The following is a 20,311-nucleotide window of genomic DNA, read 5'->3' as shown; positions in this document are numbered from 1 at the left end:
TTAAAGGAATTGCTAAGGTAAAAGTGTAAGGTACTCAAGATCATCATTTAAAGAGAATCTTCCAAAGGGGGTAATTACAATATAATAACAAAAAAAACTCATAAGGCCATGACTCTTAAAAGCCAAAGTGGATAAAAATCATTGTTGAAAACTTGTAAATCTCTTAGAAATTTAATTGATTGCAAAAAATGAGCAGGAATGTCACTACAAAGAGAGAAACCCAAGAAAGAAGCTTCGCCCAAACGTGTTTTTACTAGCCTTCTTGTACAGCAATAAAACTCTCGGTTGTCCCAAGGCAAGACCTTAGGAAGTGCCCACCAACAGTTTAAACAGTCATTACGCATGTACTGTGTTCTCATCTTTGCCCTAAGGAAGTTCAACAGTAACCCAGTACTTTTTTATGTACATGCTTATTAAAGTCACACAGGTAAGACGTTTCCAAATGTGTTTTCAGAACACATTTTATTTTAGTGCTTTCAAATGTTTTGAGGATAATTGTTAGAGGGATGAAAAAAAATATAGGAGCTCAGTCTGAGAATAAAATTCTGTTTTGGCATTTTAATGTCTAAAGACTCGAGAACTGCCAAATGTTTGCTAATCAAGAAGCAGTAGAAATTCACAATCAGTCCCCAAAATATAAAACAATTCTATTCACTGTAAAAATATGTTTACTGCACTTACTTACCGGCTGTTTAGCACAAATGTTTTTTGTCCCAAAGTGGAAAAGCTGGCAATTCTTTAATTTCCAAAGTGCTCATGGAGTGCAGCTGTAGATACACAAGGCTTTTGTTAATAGCGTATCCAGGTACCATTTGCTTCCCTTTTGTCAGATATCGCCTTTATTTGAAGTCAACAGAAGCCCTTTCCCTTTTCCCTCTGGCACCATTTGTAGTTATTGTGTTCTCAGAGAAAGCACAAGGCATCAAGGCATGGACTGATTTTGCTCTGAACCCATTCAGATACAATGTTGACATTTTTGGGGTAACTTTATATTTTTTGCTTTCTAATGCACTACAGCCTTCAAAAATAGCCGAGAGTATTGCACTTGGGACTCATCAACATTAAAATATCTGCTACCCAGAGTAAAATTCTAACAATAACTACAGTTTTTAACAGCTCAAAGCACACACCTTAGACTTGAAGGAATTTCATTGTCCTTTTTAAAAGGCAATTTCTTTAGTTGAACCATAGTCTCATCTCCCTTATTGGATCCCAAATTTCCTTTTCAAGTATGAATCTTAAGAGATCAGTGGATTAGTGCTTGCTGATATAATCTTGGTCTCACAATAAAAGCACAGTCATCAGGAAAAGATTGCCTTCCGTGTATAGGAATAATGACTCCAGGAATCAGTAAAATAACTCTGTTGCCCATAAAAGTAAATCAAAATTATGGCTGTCTTAATTCCTCTTTTGAAACAAAGATGTTTGGTGTTCAAGAAAGAGGAAAAAATACAGTTTAAATTTTTTGGAAGTCTCAATATTCAATAAATACCATATGGTACACAACTATTTTAGAAGGAGAAAAATGGTAAGAAAAGGGCTTTAACAGGTTAAATGTGCTCTTGGGCAGTGTAAGTGTCGACATATAAATCACAGGAGCATTACCATGTTACCTCGGGTTCAACCTATCAGCAAAGTAGTCACTAGCTAAAGAGATGCTCAGGGTTCCTCCAAATGAGAGGACCTTTCTCAGAAACCCAACTTTTTCAGCTTGGCACCCTTTCAGAAACCCATATGTTGCTACCACCTCTTAAAATACTTCAAAAAAAAATAAAAACGAAACAAAAACAAAAAACCCCACCAAAATAATCACTATAGAAGTCTTACAGACTGTTACCTAGACTGAGTATCAGATTCATCCAAAAGAGTTCATATACCTGATTAGCAATATTCCTCTGAGTAAAATAGGAAGTTGAAAAAGATATTTGATGGAACAGGTATTTGGGGTACTTATTTCTGAGGCCACTTTAAATTTCACAATAACCCTCTAAGGGAAATAAAACTCCTATTAAAGCCTTAATTAAGTTAAAAAGAACTCTAACAGGAAAACATAAAAACCACACAGCCACTGCTGACTCTAGGCATTAAGACCTTATAAAAGAATATCTAAGAAGCAGAGATGGGGCTGGAACATTCAGAGATGTATGAATCTAAATTTCTGCTTCCACTGTGCATTTTCCAGCCCCTGCACTGGTGCAAGACTAAAAACTCTAGAACATTATGAAGCACTGATCATTCAACAACATGCTGTGAATATAATTTCCCATCACTTTTTTTCTTCTAGGCCTGGAAGCTTGATCATTATGGAAGATTATATATGGTAGGTATATCAGGTCAGTGCCCACAGGTCAGGAAGGAAAAGTTTTGAAACTAAACAAACTTCCAGTTATAAGATGATTAAATTCTGGGGATCTAGGGGCACCTGGGTGGTTCAGTCAGTTGAGCGACCAACTCTTGATTTTGGCTCAGGCCATGATCTCAGGGTCATGAGATCGAGCCCTGGCTGGGCTCTGAGCTTAGCGCAGAGTATGCTTGGGATTCTCTCCCTCAGCCCCCCACCCCACCCCCACTCACACATGCTCACTCACTCTCTCTCTCAAAAAATAAAAATAAAAAAAAAATTCTGGGGATCTAATGTACAGTATGGTGATTATGGTTAGTAATACTGTATTATATACTTGAAAGTTGCCAAGAGAGTAGATCTTAAATGTTTTCAACACACACACACACACACACACACAAATAGTAACTATGGGAGGTGGTGAAGGTATTAGCTAACACTATGGTGGTAATCATTTTGCAATATATAAGTGTATCAAATCAGCATGTTGTACACCTTAAACTTACACAATTTTACATGTCAATTATATCTCAAGAAAGCAGGGGAAAAATTAATGAAGTGTATGTTAACATGGTCCAAGAAATCTGTACATGCAGAAAACCCATATATTCAACAATCACTTAACATCCTGACCTAATTTTCCTCCAATTTTCCTTAAAGATAATCAACAAAACACATTTTCAAAAATCAATGGCATATTGAAAAACCAAATTTGAGCAGAACCTGCACTCAGCCTCCAGAGTGTATGTTTGTGTATGGGAAGGCGGAAGAAGGGGAGGTGGGGGAAAACAGAGGGGTGGGATGTGAACTCTAGTTGTGATTGAGGGCTAGCCACCTGATGTGTTCCCCATTTAGCCTTCCAACTGATGGATCAAATGAGAAACTGTTTTGCTCTGTTTCAGAACTGATTGACATTTTAATTATTCTACAGCTGGAAGTGTTAATCACACCAGAGAATGAGGGAATAATTCCCAGCTGGTAAAATTTCACACAATACCTTGGCAGGCACCGACATGCAGATAGTTTAAATCATTTGTTGAAGAACAAAAAATCAATATTTAAAATCCCTTCACAAATTAAACCAGCAACAATAGATCTATACTTAAAAATCTCCTTAAGTATGGTCTGCACTTTTTGACTGTCAGAGAGTCAAAACATTTCATGAATCTAAGGAAATTACAAATTTAAATATAACTAATTTGAATAGTATGAGATGATTAAAAGGAATTAAGATAATGAATTAGTTTTGTTTATAAAATATAAACTTTATTACTCTTCAAACTTTCATTATTTTTATTATTAGAATCCTCTCTCTGAGAAAGTCCATGTTGCCTTTTACTTAAATGTCTCAAAAGACATGTTTAATTCAGAGAAACATTTAAGTTAGTTCTTTACATACTTATCTGATCAGAAGAATCACCTAGAGTGTTATTACAAACTCAGAGCTTCTGATTTGATAGCTCTGGAATGAGCCCTGGAAATCTGAATTATCAAAAAGGACCCTGGGTGATACTTAAAATCAGACAACTTTGGAAAATACTGGAATGCATATTTGGATTTTTCAATTAAACTTTATTTAGTTCTATTTGCATATATAGAAAAATATGGTTTTTTTCCCAAATAGTAAATGATAGAGACAACGACCAAAATTAATTAAAATACAAAATTTCTGCCTGTTTAAGTGATAAAGAATAAACTAGAAACTTTTTCCATCAAATTCTAATAAAATTTCTAGTTTTGACATGTAGTAAAACTTTTGACAGTCAAATGTTTTTCAGTTTTTAACTCAGCTGTAAACCCTGAGAATGTGCTTCCCTTTTAACAAAAGGAAAAGTTTTCAACAGAAAACACATTCTAAGAGGAATACCATTAACTTAGATATTAACATTTTGCCTTCAAAGCAAGTTTTTCTTTAGATTTTCCTTAATCTGTATGAAAGTGTCAAGCTTCAAAAATAATTATAAAGATGTTTTGAATCCATATGAAATACACAGCAACAAAGGTATGCCAGTGTCCCTGATTAATTAGGGAAGTCTTCAAGGAAAGGACGGAGCTGTCCAGCATTTAATTCTATATAGTGTTAACTGTGCACGAGGTTTTGTTCTAGGTAAAAAAGCAACCTCAAGGTAGCTATTAATATTTTTATCATTGTTACAATTCCCATTTTACAGATGTGGAGATGGAAATATAGTGAAATGGAAATGTAGTGAAAATAAAGAATTTACCCAAGACTACACCTTCATTAAGTTATTAATTAGCAGATCTGGAAACTGAACCTATGAAGCCTGGCTAATAAAAAACAAAACAAAACTGGATCTTTACCTCCATGCTATACTGCTCCTTCATTTTTTATCTTTATTCTAAACATATTACTAAAATACAACCATCATTAAATTGGTATACTTCATAATCCAAAAGACTTTTTTTCCCCAATTTGGGAATAAAAATCTAGAAAAATTGCCAGCCCTCTGACAAGGCTGTGGAGGGAGCCCTGCTGTATCAGCCGCTGTCCACGATACTCAGCAAGCTGTTGCTGTAGCTGCTGTTTCAGACCTAGGAAAGTAAGGAAAGAAAGGAAATAGAACTGACTTCCAGAACTAAAGGTTTAGGAAGATAGTCCCAGAAATTCCTTGAGTTGTAAAACAAATGAATCTGGCTGGGTTATTTTTCAGAGATCTCTTTAATAAATTGACAAAGCAGAGACTAGATTGGTGTGGATCCCAGTACGTGAAAAGGATCATCTTCCCATTCCACACGCATTTTGTCTTTCCTCTTCTTTTGCTTCAGCTTTTGCTATAACGAAGATAAAATGGCTTCTTGTTCCGTCATCTAACTTTTAGAGGAAAAAATGATTTAACAAAAGTAACTTCATTCTTTCTCTAAGACTTATGCTGCTTTATTTCAACAAAGAAATAAATCCAGCCTTACTTTTCGACTAGGACTTACTTTTAGAATAAGAAAATAGTTCTCTATGGATGTTGTACATTCTGCTTTTTGTTGTTGTTAAGAAAACTGAAGCAAATTGCCTCTGCTCTAGGTTGTGAAGCTCTTAGGCCCTTGGGTTGCTGATTTACAAGCCTGATATCAACATGCTGTATCTTTTTATGTCCCAGTTTATAATGCAGTTATGCAGGCCTCTTAAGCTATTAAGACATCATCATTGACGTTGCAATTTGTGTATATGTTTTATACCTCATTAAATTCTCATCTTTCTAGCTCACAGCAATAGGCTTCTGGCCTAGGCTACAGCATAATCTCATAACATAACAAAAAATATAAAATCATCACAGAGAAAGTTGATGGTTGAAATCTTTACCCCCAATCAATTGATTTATTGGTGGTAATGGCTTTATAGTCAAATAGAAATTTGTCCATGGTATAATTCAGGTAATTTCTAAAAGCAGAAGTTTAGCATCCTTGTCAGTAAATCTTTCTGGGTTGGTTGGTTTGTTTGTTTGTTTGTTTGTGTTAAGCTGTATAAGTGGCACATACATTAACAGTATGGACTGTTTCTCTATGAAATGATAAAGTTTTAGATTCCATAGGAAATGAATAAATTTGTAGTCGATGCTACTTTATAATTCCTGCAGTTTATAATTCAGGAAGGCAATTCTTCCTTTTCAATCTTATGATGTTATCATGAGGAAATGTATCAAGCAATTCCAGACACTAATGATTGTTTGGAATTTTCCCTGACCCAGTGATTAATCCCAACCCCTGACTCAGTGCCTCAGACACAGTAGGAGGCCAAGAAGGATCTATTGGCTGAAAATATCCAATTCATTTAACTGAATTACCTGTTACCTAAAATAAAAAACACTACCCAAAGTCCACAGGAGGAAAGAACAATTAAGAAATTAAGAGAGTCATTAATTGTCCTTGTATACTTCTATTTAAAAAACTATTCATCTGTTTGATTAAGCATATATATACACACACACACAAACACACCTATTTAAAAGTAATCTTGCAAAACATCTAGGGAGCCTGGATTCTTTATATGAAGTGAAAAAAAGTTGCATTTTCATAATAAGTTGAAATAACAAATCCCTTTTCACACATAAAAATATTAGTATTAATAATAGACACATAAAGAGAACTTCATTTTAATCTCTTATAAGAGAATGTTTTTCCAATTTGGCTATAAAGTGACAAATGTTTGTCTTAAGACTTTGACCCTGTAGTTCCTTCTTCCAACTACAATAATCATTTTTAGTATGTCCTAACTATAAAAAATATGTAAGATATTAGCTATAGTTTATGTATAAAATATGACATGTATCAATCATAAAAATGTAATAGGCCTGCAGAGATGGGTTTACCTAAGCCTCATCTGCCTCATGATACTGACTCAATATTCAGAGTAGTGGACAGAGGAGAGAAGTGAAGGAAATTTTTCTTAGGAGCTGTAAAACCATACTCTGAGAGTCTCAACTCCAATCTGTCTTGCTTCAGTGCATACATAGATTACAGTAAATAAAAAATGGGTTAAATAAATGAGAAAGTCAACAAAATGGTAACCTTTGGCAAAGAATAAATCAATAGCAAAGAATAAATATTTGGCTAAGAATAAATGCCAACCTCAGACAAATAGATTAGATTTGGGACAAAAAAGAGTAAAGAAAAAATAATGTATTTTTTGCAGAATGGTTCTTCGTGAAAAATGCTTTTCTCATTTCTTTTCCTTTTCTATTGCTCCTAATGCAGATTTAGTTTCAGACAAGAACCAGAGTTAAGGGAGAACATCAATTGGCTGCAAATAAAACACTTGTGATTCCTTCGTAGCCAGGCTCAATCCCTGAGCGCCTGGTACCTTGTACAATGTCAAAGACATAACAGCCAATTAATAAACATTTGCAAAATTAAAATGCAGCCTGTATCACGGCAAGGAAGAGTCTATTGCCAAAAAAAAATTCAACCTTTTAGCAAGTTGATCAGAGAGGCAACACTACTGACTCTGGAGTATTATTTACCCATAAATCCTATGGAATTTATTTTAACACAAAAACACCAGTGTTTATGGCAGGGAAAAATTTGATTCACACATCTGATTTGTTTCTGCCTTGATAATCAGGGATATTTTATGAAGGTCACAAAGGCCAAAGAGGATTTATAAAATAGCTGCTTATAAACTAATTAACACTTTGTTTTTATTATAAACTGGTAAAATCTTTTTCTTAGCATGAACAATTTTACTATACACATTACATTTTTTCTGAAAGGGATCTGAACTCTTACCTTTACATTTGTTCAGCTTTTTTCTGTTAGCTGGTATACAAAGAGTAAATATGACACAGGGTGCAGGCACCCACAGGCATGAGCCTGACAATACATGGCATATGGATCTCAGACACAGTCATGATTCAAAGATAATACCATTCGCTTTTGAACTCTTGATCATCCAAGCTGCTGCCATTTTTAGAGCTATGGCATACTTCATCTCATAAGGCACCAGTTAATGTACTCTTAAAATATTGTGTTACATGGTGATAATGACATACACAGCAATCATTGCAAATTGAATCAACTCCGAACTTTAGAGAAAATATCAGGAGTCATATGACTGAAATGCCCGTATGTACAGGTCTACAGCTTATAGTTTTCATCTTGGGCCACGTGGAAATGAAGTATAAGTTATAAGCAAAGTAGATACGAGTGCTTCGTGTTCTGGATAGAGAGTAACACACCTTTTGGAATTCATGTTGATAATAAAAGAACTGAGGAATTCTGCAATTGGCATCTGATGAAAGTGAGGAGCGAGAAAGAGCTACCAGGGGTATGTTTTATTTCTGAGGGAGTTTTAGTAGCATGTGCTCACATTTCTCAAGGGCTGGTTGTGTTTTTGATTGTTTGAACATGAATAGGAATGAATGGTTAGCATCAAACTAGTAAGTCCCCATGGATCAGGAGAAACTGCTGAGATGCTGTTCTGTACCCTGGTTCCACAAGAGCAGTATAAGTGGAGGAAGTGATCTCCTAACAAGACAGGCATTGAATTTTCTAGAAATGAAACAAAAGGTCAGAGTAAAACCAGAGGAAAATAGATTCACTAGTGAATCTCTCTGAGAGCTCAGTTAACAAATATTTAAACTCTCCTGTATTGACGTTAGAACTAGTCCCAGATGCTAGAGCAGAACTGATCCCATAGTTGGGATGGGTGTAAGGAAAGGGTGCTTGAGATAGAGGAGAGTCCAGACTACTATTAGCTTCATCCTCAACTCCTTTTTTTCCTTCCTGTTTGAATTTTGGAGCAGTTCCTGGCACTTCATTGAGATCATATCTTAATTCTAAAGCGAATAGCACCTTTAAAATGCACAGGGCAACTTGGTATAATGAGTGTGCCCAGCCTGTTTAAAAGGGAAAAAAATGGATCCCCAAGACTTCATCTATATGCCCTAATTTTAGGGGAAAAAAAAGACTTGATAGATGACTAAGCAATGCTAATATTGGGATGCTTCTATTTCTGAGGGATTTATCGGAATTCTAGCACCCTTAGAAAATGAAAAATAAAAGAACAGATCTTTTGGTAAATATTTCTTGAGGGCATAGCAATGTGCTGGGCACTGAAATAGAAAAGTGAGATGAAGAGGCATGCTTCCTGACCTCAGGAAGCTCACAACTCAACTCAGCAGGGAAGGTAAACAAAGAGGCAGTTGCAACTACTATGAGAGGGAAAAGCAAAGTTCTATGGAAGCACACATCCAGGCACCTTGTCTGCAGAAAGAGTCCTGATGAACCAACCAGATGAAAGAGGCACAAGGATAGTGGAGAGAGAGCGAAGAGTATTTTAGGTAGAAAGGACATGATGTATAGCGGTCTAGAAGCAAGAGGCTGTGATACTCTGGAAGAGCTGAAAATTTAGCCTACCTGAAATTCAGAGCACTGAACACACTGGTGAGTATTGGAGGCTCTAGAATCAGGTGGGATCAAGTCACATTGTAATATAGAAGCTGTGATGGGGTCTAGGCATCTTCATTTTCTAAAGCCGATTCTAACAGTTAAGATTTGAGAGTCTATTCTTAACAAGCTCCTTTTGAACCACAAAATTCAGTTCTTTCAGTTAGCTGCCTTTACCCTCACTCCGTGGCTTTCTGGACCTTGGGTGAGTAGATCCAAGGAGAGGCGGGAATGAGATCCTAGATGGTCTTTCAGCCACTGTGGTCCCTAACGTTTCCATGACAAGACATCTTGGGTCATACATCCTCCAATTCCACCCACATCATTTTAATAAGAATCCTCAAGCTGGTAATGATGCTGATACTTACAGGACTACTTCTGAGAAGCACTGGTTTACACATTTGAAATAGGATACAGATATTTTATGCCTTTAAAAGAATGTTTATTTTTTAGAAATTTTAACTGTTTTTCATATATTTCATTTGAAGTTTTAAAATGCTGGTTGAAAGAAGCAAATACAGGATATTAAAATGTTAAGATTTTCTTTCTCTATCCTAAAAACATTTTCTCTCTCCAAAATAAAATTAATAATTTTTTGGCTTTTCAATTTAAGGGTTTGCTTTAGGAACATCATTAAAATATTTAGCAAACATTTTCAGTAATACATTTAAAAATATATCTGTTATTACTCTTTTCCAAATTTCTTTCCATGATGGTGAAAACATTTAATCCACGCAGGGGATTAATTTCATGTAAAGTTTTATGTCTTAAAGCCGAATTCATTTTTTCACTGGCATTGAGCACAACAACATCTGCAAGCCATTAAAAGGAAATTCCTTTGGAAAGCACTACAGTTTGACTCTACTGAATGATCTTCACTTGGAATAAAGTCATTCATATGTTTCATGATGTTCAAAGGCAGTTATGACCTAAATTAATAAGAATAAATTTTATTTTAGTCAATATATTCTGAACCAGGTTTCATAAACTATTTTTCTAAAACTTGCTGTGTTCTTAAAAGTCTTTGGATATTAATTTTATATTAAAATTATCATTATTTTAAAAAGACATTCTAATACAGTAAAGGAATTCTTTGAAAAAAAATTACCCTTCATCTCACCAGCTAGAAAATAATTCTGTATAATAATAACATCCATTTTCCACAATAAAATATATTGTACATAGCTATTCAGAGCTTTAAGAAGGAGCATAGACAACAAATCCTGTTTTCCCATACATTTCAAAATTAATTTCAGAGCTGTGTAGATTATGAAAATATATACATATATTTACATACATATACACACGCCCCCAAGATATGTTAAAAGTTACATATACAGAAGTCTAATATTCATGTGGCCTACATAAAATTAACACTCTAAAAATAAAACACTAAATTTTAAAAACATGGTCAACATTTTTGAATATTTTTTCCTTAAAAAATAGTACTAAAGCAAATGAATTGTTTGAGTGAATGCTTCTTTTTTTTAAATCTCATATTAAAATCCTTATATCCCTAGAATCTTGCTTATACATGAATTTTTGTCCCTCTCTCTTTGTATTCCAACTGGAAATGAGCATGAAAAGAGTAAAAAGATTTAAGAAGAAAATGCAGGTTGCCTGGGTGGCTCAGTCGGTCAAGTGTCCAACTTTTGATTTTGCCTCAGGTCATGATCTCAGGATCCTGAGATGGAGCCCCTCATCAGGCTCTGCGCTCAGTGGGGAATCTGCTTCTCTCCTTTTACCTCTCCCTCTCCCTCTGCCCCTCCATGCATGTCTCTTTCTCTCTCAAATAAATAAATAAATAAATAAATAAATAAATAAATAAATAAATCTTTTTTAAAAGAAGAAAATGAATTATCTCCCTTTCCTACAACCACAGAAATATATATATCATTTCAATAAATCATTCCATAGTTTTATAGGAAACTGCTCAACTTTAGGAAGCATTAACAAATGATCCAAGCCAAAAACTTGCTTACTTGCTCAATACTCAGACATTCTGCAGTCTTTGACTTGTACCCATTTCACTGCCCACTCAGGAAATAATACACATTTCAATTTAGGTCTAGGAAATATGAGGTCAAACTAAGGGAAGCTGGAAATGTTCCATATTCTGTCAGAATTTGATATTTTAGGCAAACATGGACACTCAATCCCCAGAAACATATATTAATTTATTTAAACATAACTGGAGTCCTTTTAAACCATATAGGGGAGTCTTGACAGGTGCAGATGTGGGGAGGAAGACTGCTGCTCCACCAATCCTGAATAGCAAATAGAGAAAAAATATATATATATACACATAACATAATATATAATATATATAAAATCCCCCACTATAAAGAAGTAAAAATCCTTATAACCCTTCTACCATGGATCAACATCAACTAATTTTTTTTAAAAAAGAAGTGTTTAATTTTTACCTAAATCTTCCAGAGAGAAGAGTTACGGACACCCTCTTTCCAAGGAGAAAGGAACAAAATCATTTTTGTGATAAGTGAGAAGTATTTTATTCTACCTAACTAAGGATTCTAGCTTTTCATAACAATACCACCATCTGCTGGAATTTAAGAATAATATTGTTGAAAGCTTTGGAAGCCCTGGGTTGCAGTTTTACAACTGTTGGCCTAAAATGATTTTTATTGTGTATTTTTAAACAGCACTAAGTAACTATTTCCAAAGTGGAGGAGTTTACTTGTAACTGCTATCTCCCTACCCCAGTCACACAAACTGAGAAAAAAAAAAAAAGAATAGCTTTTACTTTCCCCTCTCTATATTCGTTTTAGGACCCCCCCATTTATTAATATGCAGAATAACCCATTTGTTCAATAAATAGCCATCAACTGTTGACTACATGCTAAGAAATATGCTATACATTAAGGACATACAGTTAAATAAGATACCGGTCTTGCAGTCTTAGTCTACTGGGAGCCCCAGACCTACCAATAAACAAGGGTATGACAATGTAAGAAATGCTATCATAGAGACAAAGTCTGGGTGCTGAGGCTGGAGCCAGGAGCCTTTCCCCTCCACCAGACTGGGACAGCACCTGGGTGCAGATACCAGCGGCAAGGAGTTCTGACGAAAGATGCATACTTCGAGTCTCGAAATCTGAGTTGGAATTTTTCAGACAGACAAGGACAAATACATTTTGGAGAGCTTGACAAGTACAATTTAGGAACAAATCTTTCACACTGCAGTCACTTGCGTGTATTCACACCTTCACTTACTTATTCTTCCTTTCATTCAACTGATGACTTTAAACATCTTTAGAGGCAAGGCTAGGAAAGAGACCAAGAGGAATCCTGATGATACGTATCATCCAGGCTTTCAAGGAACAGGAGAAACACATTCCTAAATAGTCACATAAAAAACGTGTGATAATTTCATCTAACTCTATTCAAAGGGGAAAAGGCCGAAATATCTATGATGGCAGGGAATGCTCCAAATAATTTAGCAATTGTTAAATTAATTGAACAAAGAGGCCATTAGGCAAAGGTGGATCTAATGCTGTGATGCATATGTAAGCAAACCAAAATCGAGGCCTATAAATGGTTCAAGGTTATACAACTGAAACTTAAGAGGGACAACTAAGCACAAATAGCCAGTGAGGCTTTCAGCTATAGCCAATCAAATATTGTATTTTCTTTGCTTCTGTACTTTCTGTGTAAATCTTTCCCCTGGCTCCCATTGGAAGAGTGCTCCTAACACTTCCAGTTTGGCACTGCCAGATTCAAATCCATTTTTTATTCAAATAAACTCTTAAAATGTTTTTGATATGCTTCAGTTTATCTTTTAACACCATAAAGATTTTGAAAAATAAGTTTGCATTCACTATTTAAATAAGGCAGGATGGTAAAGGTGATGAGCGTGACATCTTCAGTCAAATGGACAGGGACTGGATCAATTTCCACACTAGTCACTAGTTCTATAACCACGGAAGGTTCATTAATTTCTGAGTCTTAGTTTCCTATGCTGTCAAATGGGGATAATAATAGTACCTGCCTCACAGGGTAATTGTGAGGTTAAATGCATTAATAAATGTAAAGTGCTTAGAACAGTGCCTGGCTCAGCTGGCCCTTAAAAATGTCGGCTATTTTTTTTCTTTCCTCCTCTTCATCTTCTAACTTTATTTAGCTAGTCAGAGCACTGACTGTTCAGAAGTGATGTATCAGCAAAAACACAGAGGGGTGAATTAACTAACCATCATGCTAGCCTGATGAGGGAAGTGCAAGTGATCCAGTAACCCATCAAGACATGGTCCACTCCTGTCAGTCAGTCAGCAAATACTAAATGTTTATTTTGTATCAAGTACAGCCTCCTGTGTTATAACATGTTCTGGGGGCTGTGACTGAGAAATGAACAGAATACAGAAAGAACCAAACAAATGAGTAGCTAATTTTGCCTGGTTAGAAGTTTGCAGAGAAAGGCCTCATGGAAAAGCTCACATTTGAGCCCTCTTAATAGAGGTGCTGAGAGCTCAACCAGTTGTCTATACTGGGAATTGAAAGGGATCCCAGGTATCTCAGCTCAAAGTGTGAAATGCAGCTTTGGTGCATGGATCTTAAAGAACCTTTGCATTAATGTAGAGAAAAAACTATCCCTTGGCTTGGTACATGAAGAACAATGTATGAAGTCAATATCAGATTATCTAAAGAGACAACCTCTGAAAGCCTAGAAGCCACTTTATAGGGTAATGAAATGGAATACCCTGCCTATAGATAACTTTCCCCTGTTTTGAAAAGTAAAGACTGGTATTAGATGGATTTTTATACACCAAGGGTTGAATTCCATCTTCTGAAATGAAACAGCTACATATAGAAATTTTAGTAAAAGGCATAATACTGCTAGTATATCAAGTGACCCTCACCAACCTTAGGGTCCTTTCCCAGACAGGTTACATAAAGTATTCAGGAATGCTGAGTCACACTGTAAATTTTATTTCTAAATATACCTACTAATGTGTCCTCACAATAAATGTATTTAATCCTATCTAAAAAAATTATCATAAAAGCCTAAATTTGCCATCACATGTATCTCTGTGAATACTGTCCCTTTATGAGAATCTTATTCTAGCCAGTAGTCATGTTCCTGAAAAACAGTAGGGAAAGTTAAATGTGGATTCTGATTTGTATCACACACATAAAACAGTAACTCTCCATGATAAATTTACATAATCCAGGGACCAAAAGGTAAGAAAGAACACATTCTAAGAAAGATTACTCAAGCCATGCTTTGAAAGAAGAGTTCAAAACAATTGAGACAAAAACTAAAAGGCATTTAAAATGGAAGCATGGGGTGGTTTTTTCCCCCCAAGTTTTCATTTAAGCATGTGGCTGCCCTTCAAGCCTTGAAGGAGCTTACATATCTCCTTCCATCTCACCAGCAATTCTTGGCCCTTTTTTCTTTTCTGGCCCTCTGCTGAGTTGGAATTTTCTGTCAGTTGGCAACTTAAGTGTGGAGTTGCCATTGTCAGGGTTAGAAGCAAGGAAGTGGGAAGGTGGCAGCCTCATTGTAATGTTGGCTGACTTGACCTCTGGGAAAATGGAAGCCTTGAATCATCCCTGGCTTTGAAATCACCCCACTCAACTTTATCATCCCAACAACAGCAGTTAAAGGAAGTTTGTCATTATCTACTCCTTTTCTCCGCTGTGGTGCAGCAAATATTAGAAGGATCAGAAACAAAATTCAGACCTGTAATAAATTAACTAGGCTCTTGCTACAAAGAAAAATAAGACAATAAATAGGAAATAAATGACTGAAAGGGTTTTCTCAAGCATTAGAAATCCAAGAAGGCAGAATGCACAAAAGAAGAACATAAAAAAGAGAGATACAAAGAATAAATGCGAGGCACCATGGAGGGGCTTGTGAAACAGAGTCTTAAAAAAAAATACAAAGACGACCAAAGAAAGAATTATCGTCATGAAGGACTCTGGGAAAAAAGAAAAAAAAAAAAAGAACCAAATCAAAAAGGAAAGGAAAAGTATAAAATTCAAAGAGAGAAAGGGAACATTAAAAGATACCGAGCTTTCACGTGAGGCCACTGCACCAGAAAGCCCTGTCTTTCTGCCAAGACTTTGAAAACATAAAAAAAAAAAAAGCTCAAAATGTGTTGTCATTAGGCATCAGACTAAAGTTCCAGAAGGCTTTCAGGTACACATGCTTTTAAATATCATGATAAATTATGCATCTGTGACACAGATTGGGATGGCTTGGCCTTCAAGTAATCAATAATTTAAAAACTATGAACATGAACCTAATCCAAATGGGAGTTTCAAGGTTGGATGCTGAAAGGATTCATATCATTAGCAAAAAGGGTGTGACCAGACAACTATTGTCCGTCCCTCAGAGAGAAAAAGGAGCAGCTTTAGCATATGCTTGTATATAGAACATTGAGATATTTCACCTGAATGTTTCATGCTAAGTGGTCAGATGAATTATTCATGATTTCCAAAACTTTCCTTTTTTTAATTGTAAATTTTCCATTAAGGCTCTAGAACCATCAGCTACCTGACATCTCATAGATGATTTCCATTTCTTGAACAATGACAGTGTGAATGTTGGGCCAGCTCCGTTAAGAAAAGAGCAAGAGTTTTTTAATCCTAGCAACATCCAAGATATGACCAGACATTTTTTTTCCTAATATGTGGATGTGTCAGTGTAAAGGAAACATGGTGACATTAGTAGTTACTTTGCAGTTTCTATTTCTACTCAAAATATTTTTCTACAGACTTAAACAGAGTTAAGCTGTTGCCAAGTGAAACACAAGGCAATTGCTACATTTATGTGAGATGTTGTATAGACTTTAAATCTGACATTTGAAATTGCTTCTAATTGAAGAGCTGCAAGTTGTAGTTTAAATAATAAAGCTTTTCCAAGCACAAACTCCTTTCTTGGAAAGCTAGCAAAGTGAAGACACTTATTTCCCCTCCAAATTAACCTCTGCTACCTTCTGGGATAACAGCCTTCAAAACATAATTTTAGGCTCAGTTTTTTACAAATGGAGTGGGAATCCTGTCTTTAAGGATTTTTTTTTTTTATTGACTCTGAAATCGAGGCATACCCAGTAGCATTATTTCAAAACCATAGGCATAGACTAATAGGGACATTGTAAACTGGCCTAACAACATATTTGTTAAATATGTGGATTAAACCAGTCTTGCTTCCCTTACTTTCCCAAACATAAATCTCTCAGCTTAACTGCTTGAGTGCAGGTATGGTGATTTTCTCTGAGTCTCAATTTGCAGCAGTTAAAATTCCATTTAACTAGGACATTTTAGCTGCTTGATATTATACTGCTGCAATTGCATTACAGAAATTATGTACTAAGGATGCAGTGATTAAAATTGATATTTGACTTAATTACAGGGTACAGTACATGGATATTTGAATGTAACTTAATGGAAAACAAGATGCTTTATTTGTAGCGATTTTCAAAGCTTTTATCCTTGCAGAAAATTCCCTTGTTAGTAGCTGTTGGGTCAAGTCTCAAGCCTGACTCTCTTCAGAAGGAATACAGAAGAATGTACAAGAACATAAAGCTAATGATGTAGTTATCCAGCTAAATATATTAAATGTTTAATATATTCCCTTCTAAACAGCATCTTTCTCAATGAATCATCTTAATTCTATTACACTTAACTGAAGTAAACAGTCAGCTGACACATATTCATGGAACTATATATCAAATAGCAAATATAGTATGTGAAATATGAAACTACAAAGAAAAAAAGTGGAAAGGCCACAATGACAAGACAGAAAGTATATTCTCATAACTTACATGAAATTCAATTGACAAGTATATCTACAAGTCATCCTTACTTCAGTGAGAAAGGGTCTGGTTCTAGGGGTACAATTATTATCTTCTTAATCATGTTTCTTTTTCTTTTCTTGCAAAACCACATTTCAAAGTAGTGTTTTATATTTAAAATATAATACATTATTTAGAGTTCTGGTTAATTGCTTCAAATGTATGCTTCTAAAATATTTACTGTTTTAAACAAGTAAGTCACTATTAATAATTTGGTTTACAGTTTCAAATTCTGCTGGTTATCCTAATTTTTGTAACAGAGCAATAATAAATACATTTTAAATAAATTCAAATGTGGATTTATCCACATATGTCCAAAGCATTTGATTTAAATTGATGATATAACTCTCACAAATTTGAAAGAATTGAACTGGCTTTAATGTGGGGAAAAACATAAAAACAGAAATAGGAAGAAGGAACTTTGCATTCAATAGGGGTTCTGGTTCAAATGAGACTTCACTCTGGAAGCATATTCAACTTCACTTTTCTATGAATCAACTTAGCCAGCAGCCTCAACTATAAAAATACATTGAAGAAAACATCTGAAGAACCTAAACAGATGTTACAAAGTTGAGTGACTACCTGCTGATCACATATTTACTTTTATACAGAGTTCTAATAAGGATAATCACCCGGTCCCTCAGACTCAGTATATTAGAAAGGGTAAAAAGAGTAGAAAAAGAGAAGATAAGGAGTATGGTCATGGATTCAGCCTCAAGAAAAGGACTTGACATTGAGATAGGAAACAGAAACTGAAAAGAACAATTAAAAACTTTTTCCCACTTCCAAACTCTGTGACTTTGGTCAATAAACTTAATCTCTCTGGGCGTCAGTATCCTCATTTTACCCCATACATACTTTATATTACCTTATAGGACTGCTGAAGATTAAATGGACTAACATATGTAAAGAACTTGGAACAGTGCCCAGAGCATATTGAGTCCTCACTATGGTATTAGTTATAGAATGCCTGAGTCTCACAATTGGAGGCAAGTATCTCTGTTTGTTCCAGTAATCCAAAGGGCATCCATTAACCTCAGGAAAGGAGTGCTGATCTTCCCACTGCTTCATGTGATCACTCAATGCCATTGTGGCTTTTGGAAACTGCAAAATTCTTGTGAAAGAAAGACTGTGTAATATTGTGATTTATAATAAGAAATATATATTTCTGGCACAGAAGTCCTGAAACCCTTGGAATTTCCGAAGTGTTGAGAGCAATAAAAGTGTCTTTTGCTATGTTAATGAAGTGACTTGGGGACCTAACCTAAGAATGGGGATCTGCCAGAAGAGCCCACCTTATGATTAGAGTCCCACCCTCTACCTGACCTCCAGGGAGAGGAAGGAGTTAGAGGTGGAGTCAGTTGCCAAAGGCCAGTGATTTTATAATCATGACTATGTAACGGGGCCTCCACAAAACTCCAAACGCACAGGGTTTGGAGAACTTTCTGGTTGGTGAACATGTGGAGATTTGGGGAGAGTGGCACCCCTGGAGACGGCATGAAAGCTCCATGACCTCTCCATATACCTAGCACTATACATCCCTTCTACCTGGCTCTTCCTGACTTATATACCCTTTCATAATAAACTGGTGATCTAGTGAGTAAAATGTTTCCCTTAGATCTGTGAGCCACTCTAGCAAATTAATTGAACCTGGGGAGGAGGCTGTGGGAACCTCTGATTTATAGCCCCATTGGTCAGAAGCACAGGTGACAACCTGGAGTGTATGTGTGTATGGAGGGAACTAGTCTTGTAGAACTGAGCCCTTAATTTGTGAACTCTGATGCTAGCTCTAGGTAGATTGTGTCAGAATTGAGTTATACTGTAGGATACCCGCTAGTGTCTGAGAATTGCTTGATGGTGTGAGAAAAATACCCACATTGGAATTTGGTCCCAGAACCTTGAGACTGCCAATCTGATTGCTGATTGTGTTTGCACCGAGGAAGTAAAGCTCAAAGCTAAGAGGGGCAATACATGCTATTTTGTGTTTCCCAGAAGCAAGCTCTGAGTTGAGGATTCCAGTGGAAGAAGTTTATTTATTAGGGAGATGAGCTAAGGAAAGGCCAGTAGGGTTATGGGAAGTTGAAATAAAGGAAGGGTGAACAGCTAATGAAGGGAGTGTTATTAAACTATTTTACCATTTTCTCTAACTAGAGCTTGATCATCACCAGGGACTGAGTGTAAAACAACTGCCTCAGAATCAAGCCACCTGAGGGGAGAAGGAACTGAAATGTTTATGCATCTGCCCCCATCACCCTTAGTTGAGGGATCCCTCAGGGGACTTTAATTCACTAGGACTTCAGCCTGACAAGCAGAGCAGGTTCTGAGAGACTGTCCTCAGCAGATAGAAGCCACAGGGCTGCAATAACAACACCTTGAGGGGATATGAGAGGAGCAGTCAGCTCCTTGTTCAGATCTATCTATGCCCCCTGTCAAGTTCAATCCATCCTGGGAAAGCATTTTCAAAATGGTAACCAGGTACAATTTTGAAGGGGAAAAAAAAAAAATACTTCTGACTGGGGATAAGTTCTAGTGCCAGCTGCTGTAGTTAGCCTTGAGACCACAACTGATATTCATCATAGTCCTCCTTTATTACCCATTCTTGTTTCCTTTCACTTTCAACCAATACTTCCGCCAGTCTAAGTTCCTTGTCCATTGGGATAATTCAGACAGAGGGGTCTGAGCTGCAGGTATCCTAGTACAGCTTCTAGTGGCTATAATTGCTCATTTACAGTTATCAGGGAGCATGCAGGCACTAAAATGGGACCAAGTGCATCTCTAGACATACTCCTCCATGTTCACATTATGCAGTATGTAGCTACAGTACTTCCTGGTGTGCATACACCAGTTATTATATGATTATAATAGTACAGTAACTTACTCTTTGCCTACTTATCTACTGGCAATGATAACTCTAAAATGACTGAGCAGCTGGGGCACATGGGTGGCTCAGTCGGTTAAAAGTCTGCCTTAGGCTCAGGTCATGATCCCAGGATCCTTGGATCAAACCCCGCATCAGTCTCCCTGCTCAGCGGGGAGTCTGCTTCTCCCTCTCTCTCTGCCCCCCCCATTTGTGTGCTCTCTCTGTCTAATAAATAAATAAAATCTTTAAAAAATAAAATAAAATGGGTGAGCAGTGATTATAGCTTTAGGTTTAGAAGAACCCTAAAGGCTTACTCAAAGGGGCAATCCCCTGAAACTTTATTGGGTTTTTCTCCCATGTTCTGACACAGGTCCAGATTACTTATAATTTCCTAGTCAGC

The 20,311-nt window shown here is 36.1% G+C and overlaps 1 long non-coding RNA gene across 1 annotated transcript in view; it reads right to left on the bottom strand.

The window, feature by feature from the left end:
* Positions 1–700: 700 nt before the first annotated feature.
* Positions 701–20,311, bottom strand: part of LOC135363888 (uncharacterized) — a 302,097-nt gene continuing 282,486 nt past the window's right edge. The window contains exon 5 of the long non-coding RNA XR_010410178.1: positions 701–767. This is a non-coding gene — a long non-coding RNA (uncharacterized LOC135363888). The remainder of the gene's footprint in view (positions 768–20,311) is intronic.

The sequence above is a fragment of the Mirounga angustirostris genome, unplaced genomic scaffold, assembly GCF_029215605.1.
Source record: "Mirounga angustirostris isolate CCGP_5_RB_7025 unplaced genomic scaffold, mMirAng1.0.hap1 SCAF_1, whole genome shotgun sequence".
Lineage (NCBI taxonomy): Eukaryota > Metazoa > Chordata > Mammalia > Carnivora > Phocidae > Mirounga > Mirounga angustirostris.
Note: the sequence above shows the minus strand (reverse complement) of the source record. Positions and strands in the feature narration are given on the sequence as shown.